The sequence below is a fragment of the Uranotaenia lowii genome, chromosome 1 (genome assembly GCF_029784155.1).
Source record: "Uranotaenia lowii strain MFRU-FL chromosome 1, ASM2978415v1, whole genome shotgun sequence".
Lineage (NCBI taxonomy): Eukaryota > Metazoa > Arthropoda > Insecta > Diptera > Culicidae > Uranotaenia > Uranotaenia lowii.
Window position 1 is genome coordinate 94271908 of NC_073691.1, and position 9047 is coordinate 94280954.

General features: G+C 35.4%; 1 protein-coding gene across 1 annotated transcript in view; it reads right to left on the bottom strand.

Moving 5' to 3' along the window:
• Positions 1 to 9047, bottom strand: part of LOC129737638 (serine/threonine-protein kinase Smg1) — a 69713-nt gene that overhangs the window by 15000 nt on the left and 45666 nt on the right.

Consider the following 9047-nt stretch of genomic DNA (forward strand, 5'->3'; position numbering starts at 1 on the left):
GGGATGAATACTTAATCGAAATAAACATCACTTACTTCGACGAGCAGCAATTTTTTACAAATAAAACTTAATAAATAACAAGTACGACTATCAAATTTAAGTTTGAAAACATACATCAAAACAAAATAAAAATGAATCAATCAGAAAACAGAAATGCAAAATAGTTTTTCAAATTGATAAAAGACCCTTATTGGTACTTTTTGAGATTCTCTTCAGAGTCTTTTGAGATTCTGAAACAAGTTGAGCACCACTGACTTTCAGTGTGTGCTGCATGACTAACTTTTACACAAACACGCAAAACCCAAATCTGTAGCAATTACTTACACGACATTTTAAAAACATAACCCCCAAGTAACACAGATTATGCCAACTAGCATTAGGAAGTTTTATTATGGTTTAATTATGGCATTTTTTGTGCAGCTTGTTTTATGACGGTTTTATTATGGTCATGCAGAATGCTTATATTTTTTTTCGACCATATGTTTTCAGATGGTTTTGAAAACGCTAATAAAACTTTTATTAAACATACTGTTTTAGTTATTTTGAAAGAGTTATGAATGCTCTTTTTAAACTATAATAAAACACAAACTTAGAAGTTTGCTCCAAGCTTTCTTTTGCATGTTCTATAATAGCACTCAGTGCATGATTATTAAACCGCCATAAAACTTAGTGACAGTTCTCGATCAAGATGTCAAAACAGGACACGCTCAGATTAGATAGCACATATTTGAATTGGAACTCCCATTTTTACACATTTTTGGTAAGTTATGCGTGTTGGTTTTGAGTTAAAATTAAAAAAAAAAAACATCTTTGAAAACTTGAAACCACCGAAAGTGGTATGAATATCTTTACAATATGAGTATTGAGTGAAAGGGCCCAAATAGTAGGAAAAAAATTGTTGCTTGATGCCATCATCAATTCAAGATGGCGGCTTCCGCCAATATGGTTATTAGGTAAAAGTAATAAACGAGTAGAAGTCAAATTTCGTTGCCCGTCGCCATCTTAAATCCAAGATGGCGGCTACCACTCAACTTGAAAATACTGTAAATGACTGAAAATCGCATAAAACCGATATTATAGGGGTATAAGTTGAAAGAAATCAACCGGTAGAAGTCGAATATTGCTATCTTACGCCATCTTGAAATTCAAGATGGCAGCTTTCTATAAACTTAAAAAAATGCTCTAAATTATTGAATATCGCATGAAACCTCCGAAATATGGGTATTTGTCAATTGGGATAAGCTATAAAAAGTTTATTTTTGCATTCTGACGCTATCTTGAAATCCGGAATGGTGGCTTCAGTTAAACTTAAAAATACTGTAAATGAATGAAAATAGCATGAAACTCCCAAATATATTGTATTGGGTGCTAGGCTAAATGATAGAAGTCAAATATCTCTTTTCGCGTTTCTCTGAAAATCTGTAAGTGACTGAAAATCCCACAAAAACCACCACAATACAGATCCCGTTTGTTTTTGGCAACATTCGATTTTGGCAACATCGAATTTGGCACATGTGCCAAAATCAGACGGTTAACAGAAACAACATAGCCTTATAGTTTTCGCTAGAATTAGACCAATGATAGGAATAATAGAATTACATAAATGACAAAAAATCACAAACTATAAACAAAACAAGAAAAGTTCAAAATGCATTAGAAACATAATGAAACAATAATAAAAGTGATTTAAAATGATCTAAATTGTCTTAAAATAGTAGTTTTAATGTAGTATTATGTGAAAAAAGTTGTGTTCAAGAGATTTTCATTGATCAACAGCATTTGAAAATTCAGTGGAAACTGCCATCTTGGATTCCAAGATGGCGTCGGAAAGAAAAAAAATCGATATCTTCTAGCTTAGCCTTTTCATTCAATACCCGTACAGTAGTGGTTTAATGCGACTTTTTGTCAGCATTAAGCATTAAAAGTTGAGCGGATGCCGCCATCTTGGATTTCAAGTTGGCGTCTGATAGCGAAATTCAACTTCTACTAGTTTAGCCCTTTCACCCGATATCCATTTTGTTGAGGTTTCAAGTCATTTACACCATTTTAAAGCTCAGCGGAAGCCGCCATCTTGGATTTCAAGATGTCGTCAGACAACGAAATTTGACTTCAACTCATGATTTATTCCACGGGTCATTCAAAACCAATCTCTTTTCATTCAAAAAGTCTGTCCTCATTTACTGTACTAATGATTAACAACTCAGAAATGAGGAACTCAACTTTAGCGTGTAATTCGTTGACTTGCGAGAGAAACGTCAAATCGTAGCTTTTTCTGGGGTCATCATTAAACCATAATAAAACTATGAATTGACTCACGCCATGTTGGTTGCAAAATCGAAGGGCACAAAATGACGCCATGTTGATGGATTCACAATGCAAGCATTGGAAAATATTTTTTCAGGCCTTTTTTTCATCAATTCCATCATGATTGACCATCAGATTTGACGAGGCGAGTTTTACCTAAAATCTTGACTGGCAGTAGAAAAGACGCTCATTATATGATTAAAACATTGGTTTTTTAGCTATTAATTTTACCAGATCATATCTGAATAATGCAATCATCATTCATCAACCATTATGGTTGCCGGAAAAAATAAAAAAAAAACTCCGAGAACTCACAGAACCGAAAAAAAACAAAAATTTCTAACATGTTTTATAATAGCTTTTTAAAAGCTTTGGTGACCAACATTGATGACCAACAATGATATGTCTTGATGACGTTTCTAGGATAGGGCCAAATAGCCTGATTTTGGCTTTATTAGAGTCCAGGTGATGTTATAGAATGCGCTTTAGCTTTTTATGAAGATTAATGCGATAGTCCAAACGAAATTTTGATGACCATAATAAAGCTAAAATTGTTACTTGGGAAGCTAGCTTACATAATAACTACTCACGGGCCCGTTTCCTACCATAACATCCAAACAATAACAAAAATCACAGCTCGAACAGCACAGGTTTATCACAGCTGAATATCATGGAATTCCTGGCAACCCTGCCTGCTCCACGGGCACGCACCACTGCCCGGAGCACCTCCGCTGTCAGCTTCCGGCTGGTTCTGTTCCGGCTTGGCCAAAAGAATGAGCTGGGCCCAATAGTGTGTTGAGCTCCCGAACAACGACACTCGACTCTGCAACAACGACCTATCGACAAACGACTATGTCTAAGCACTTTTATCTCTTCCGTACTACTTTTTTACTCACCCACTGGGGGTCGTTGTTTGTCCGGATTGCTGGCTTCCACAGTCGGTCTGATGAATGCTCAGGTGAGGGCTTTGCTTGTGTTCTACAAGATCGACGTTATGATGACACAATTTTGCGATGACAATAAAAATTTCTTTCACTCACCCTACTGTTCGTTTTGTTTCTTTCGTCTTCTTTTTCCTATTATTTTCTTCGGGCTCAGCACTGTCCTCCGTCTGAGAGTTGATGAGGCGTCTGATTGTTTCCGAATCAGCAAGGTTAATTTATTGTTCTCACCTCAAATCCTTCAAGAAACCTAAATTCCTGCCTCCTTTGTTAAAAGCGGAACTGAGACGCGAACGAATGGCAGGCTGCTGACCGCAAAAATTTTAGCAGCAATGGCGAGTCGAACTAGACAAATTATTTCTGCTGCTGGTGTCGGGTAGATTCGTTGATTGTTGTTTTCGTTGACCATTGTTTTTGTTTTGTTGCACGCACGTGTACGTTTGAAATTTACACTTTTAATTCTAGACAGTTATTTTTGGCTCGAATTTTTACCATTACTACACGCTCAAAACTTAATAACCACAAATACTTAATTATAACGCTACGCTACAATTCGTTTGAGACTCTATCAAAATTATTTTAAAATTCATTCGATTCTTTTTGTAGATTGTTTTTAGAACAACCTAAAGGCTCTTTTCAAAGCCATTAGAAGCTTTATCAGGGCTCTTGAGACTCTTTTGAACCTTTCTTAAAACTCATTGAGGGTTTTTTAGGACTCATGAGATCGATTTGAGACATTTTATAAATTGACCTTTTTTAGGACTTGTTGAGACTCTCTGAGGGAATTTCAAGGCTCTCTGGAACCCTTTTTGAGACTCTTATGAGATGCTTTTGACATTATTTAGGGCACGTTGAAGCTTGTTATAAAGTTATTTTCAAATTCTTTTTAGACCCTTTGGACAGTTCTCTCTCTCTCTCCCTCTCAGTCTCTCTACAATGGGGCTTCAGCACCAGCTTATTCCACCAGGACTTCATCTGATTGATGTACTTTGAAAACCTTTTCCTTTGCTTTGAGCATTGAGTCTCCTTTTCGTGATTGACCAGTATTTCTCTGGACCCCTTTCTCCATACCATTCTTGAACAACTTTGCTGTTATGACAGTTTGTCAAATGTGGCCAGAACATCACGGAATGGTCGTTTTTGGAGACACTCTTTTTGGTTAGCTCCGACGTCTTTGTCTTATTTTTAACGAACATTTTCGTTTTTTTGCCGCAGGGTGGCCAGCGAGTTTCCATTTTCAAATTCCCGGTTTTTTCCGGTTTTCCCGAGGTTTTCGTTTGAGGGTTTTTGGGGACGGAGATGGTTCCTATCAAAGTTACAAACCCCTCCGACTCATTTTCTATATCTAGAAAAACGAATTTTTGTCTGTTTGTCTGTCTGTTCCTTATAGACTCGAAAACTACTGAACCAACCAATTTGAAATTTAGTATATAAAAGTTTTTGGAGTCGGAAATGGTTTCTAGTAGAGATGTACCGAACAGTGGTATTCGGCGAACGGCCGAATACCGAATATTGACCTTTTCAACTATCCGGCCAAACGAATATTCGGTCGAATATTCTATTGAGTTTTGAATGAAAAATTTTTTCAGCGATTATTTCGATGGTTTCTATTCCTTCCATATTAATTCCCTCATGTTTTTAGTCGACATTTTTTAACCAGATGATATTATCGGATGATTTATTACAAAATATTTTTAAGTAGGGATCTTTCTGATTTTCCAAATGTCACCAATAACTAAAAATACATCATATGACTAGTCGCTTCAAAGGCTTTTATCCCCAAAGAGATTGCGTTCCTGTGAAATCTGGGAAAAAACATTACGAAACAGGTGCCAAGCTATTTGAAATTTCTTCTTTGATATTAAATTAGATGAATAAAGGTCGAATTTGAGCAAGATATCTTCAAAATAGTTGTTGAAAAGGAAGATGATTTTAACCTTAAGCATACCTACTTTCAACCACACGTATCCACACGGTTTTTTTTTTAATTTTTATTTTTATTTTAAAATTTTTAAATATTTTTAAATTTTTGAAAAATTGTTATTGATGATATTGAAGAGAAATTTAAGTTTTTCATTTGATTAAGCAAATAATCAGACAAAATTCGGGAATTTCAAACAATATCTGGACACCCCGGCCAAATTTGACTTTTCTGGAATCTTTACTGGATTTATGGGCAAGCCTGAATATATCCAGAAAATCTGGAATAAACTAAAATCAAAATATAAAGCGATACTTTTCAGCATTCTCCTGTACGATCTACAGTGAAAGATACGCGGATACACCTTAGATGTTTCGCTGAAACCATAAGTTTTTAATGATTGTGTAGCTTTAACAACATTTCTTTTGAATATTTTATAAATTATACAAATCATTTGAAAAATTTTGCACGACTGTAGTAGATATTCGGCCTATTCGGCCGAATACTTAGATCAACTATTCGGTGAGCCGAATATTCGGCTTAACGGTTTTTTTCGCGGTATTCGGCGCCGAATATTCGGCCAACATCTCTAGTTTCTAGAATACTTTCAAACCGCTCCGACTTAAACGAAGGTGGACTTCCATTCAAAATTTGGTTGTAGCTGTTATGAAGACCGGGAATAGTTTCTATAATACTTTCAAACACCTCCAAATTAAGAAGGGGAGGGGGGGAGGCCGGCGGGCTCCCATACAAAATTAATAAAATTATGATACAATTAAAAAAATTTCCGGAAACTACTAAACCGATCAGGAAATTTGGTGTGTAGCCGTTTAAAACAGGGAATAGTTTCTATAATACTTTTAAACCCCTACAAATTCAGAAACTCAATTGAAAACTGCTGAAAGTAAGTAAAGTCACGCTAAAAAAATTCTCATTGTTCAGTTTATTTAAAAACTACCTTTAATCGTAAAATCTTTGTAAATAAAAGGTTTTCAAAATTTTTTTCAACCGAGTCTTAACTTGAACTTAACCTCTTAACTCTTAACTTAACCCAAACTGGAACTTCATGGAGGAATAACTGAATTCATATCTCTTATTTAACGTTCTATTAAAATTCAATTTTTTTCATCAGATTAATTTGATATTTTAGTCGGAATCTTCAAAATAACTCCTCCAGTTTAAATGTGTTTGTTAGATATATGATGATTTTTTCAAGGTTCGGCTCAGCAAGTTTTCTAAATTTTCGTGCTCCTGATGCAGACTCGAACTTTATCAATTCTGGACTAGTGTATAATTCCAGTTATAAGATAGATAAGTTCAAATCTTAGTTTTCGAGATGTGGATTCAATAGAAAACTGGCTGATTTCAACGTATGAATTCACATCAGAACTATAAAGTCGGCGGGATTAAGGAATTTGTTAAATTCCTTTCACTTATTTCTTCACTTATTTCTAGTTTTTTTTCCAGATATTCGCAATGAAAGTGCAAAATGGTAGAATTTTTTTAATTAATTAACGCTGTAAAAGTTAACAACCAAGACTTAACGTATTCAAACTTCACAGTTGTGAAGCGTTTATTTAATTTGAAAACTTTTTCTTATATTCACTGCAGTGCACAAAATGCGTGAGCTTAGAAATAGTTTGTGGTCGAGAAATTTTTCTACGACGTTTGCTCGACAAAAGTATGCGCTGAGTTCAAAAGTCTCAATTTTTCAAATATTCCCGACTTTTTATTAATATGGAATCCCAACTTTTTCCTGCTCTTCACAAATGGTTAACAATTCTGGAATAAACGACTATAGATCGTAAAGTTTCTGAGCGAAAGTTCCGTCATGATGAAATGAATGTATTTTAGGATTTAATAGGTTTATATATCTAGGGGGGAAAATAATCCATGATTAATTTTCCCGGTTTTGATTTGAAATTCCCGGTTTTTCCCGGTCCCATTTTCAATTCCCGGTTGTTTCCCGGTTTTTCCGGTTCACTGGCCACAATGCCTACCACATCTTAAATTTTCGTGCAACTTTGTCTGAATTTGGCTGAAACATTCCCCGAGCCCCTGTCAAGTAAAATATTTGACCTGGGATTTGCCCGAAGTCAGCTTTGAAATAGGTTTCATCGTCCATCAGAAGACACTTGTTTAACTTGGTCGAATAGCTTGCTAGCACGTATTTTGATCACATTATTCAGTTTTAATGTTCGATTTTCTGTTTGCTAGCTCGATACGACTTGATTCCTATCCGGAGTCTAATTCTCCTCACAGCACAATGGGCAGCACCGGAATTTCTGGCCAAATCTTCAAAATCTTACCACGCGGTTTCCGGTCGACAGTTCCACTCCTACGATTCGATTGGGGGGAGTAGGGTCTAACACTTTCAAAAAATCGATTTTTTTATTTTTTTATTTTCTTATTGTAAAAGATTTCAAGAAAGTTGTGTCAAATTTTCAAGTCAATCGACGCAAAACTGTAGAAATTATAGGCCTTCATCTCCTCTTATCTAATACTGCAAGAGAGAGAGAGAGAGAGCAGAAACTTCAAACGCGTTTTTCTCGAAAGCACATTTTTAAAGTCCGTGGACATCGTCATTTGAAAACTACTTCACCGATTCTTTTCAAATTTGGAACATATTTTCTACATATAAAATACCAACCACAACGATTTTCTTTTTTTTTACTTTGGAGAGATTTTACAGATAAAAAATGGCGGATTTTTTCGTGAAAAATCGTAGTTTTTACTTCAAACAGCCACAAAAATTTCATAATTTTTTTTTTAAGTTAAATAAAATCGTTGGGGTCCAGAAAAAACATCTATTAAAAATATTTTGCTCTGATTTTTTGACTTCAGATGATTCTGTGCTGAGATACAGTGTCCACCGCAAATCCTGTTTTATAAAAGGCATCCTAGAAAGTGCTCTGTCACCGGCTAATTTTTCAATATTTTCTACGAAAAAATTACTAAATGTTCTTTTAACAATGCTTTGTATAATGCAAAAAATTTGAATACATTTGTTTGAACGATAGCTCTAAAAAAATTCGTGAAAATGGTGTTTTTTTTACCCGTTAGACCCTACTCCCCCCTTAAGGCTTCCGAATCGTCGTCAATGTTTCCTGATACCGTTTGAAAACGCGCCATACGGTATTTTTGGGCAATTTCAGCTGTTTAGATAGCCGAGATGCAGACCAATGGATTTTCCTAAAAACTGAGCAGATTTTTTTCTTTTCTTTCGGCTTCCAGTCTGATTGTTTATAAAGTACAGTCGATTTTCGGAAATTCTAAATGAAGCAAACTTTACCATTGATGAGATCGAGCATATTGTCTGGTCGTGTGAGGTCCATCTTGTCGCCAGAACGAATTTCATGGACTCCAATCGGGCCTGAGTAAAATCACCTAACGTTCCAGTGAGATTTGCAAGCGGTGCTAGATTTGGACTACATGATCGAAATGTACACCTTTGTAAAAGCTATCGATCTCCGTCTATAATTCTTTTATTTTCATATTTCTCTTTCTATCTTCTTTTTTTTGAAACTAAAAGTGTTAAGCTAAGGAAATAATTGTAAAAACAAAAAAAGAGTTTGGCTCCTCAAAAACTTATGGTATAAACCGTTACAAATAAAGAATTACGAAAAAATCGTCCAACGCAAGGAATTGAGCATTGAAAAGTGTCAACCTATAGAAGATCTCGATCAACCTTGTCCAAACTTGCCTCCACTACAGTATCCTACGGTAATGAGTCAAACCGCTTGCAAAAAGCGAATACTCACATGCTGTTTGAAGGCAGTTAGTTGTCAACGAATACACAACAACCGAAAATCTGCCGGCTTCATTTTTTTGGGTTTTTTTTTTGTGGAATGCACACACGGCCCAAAATCGAACTATTAAGC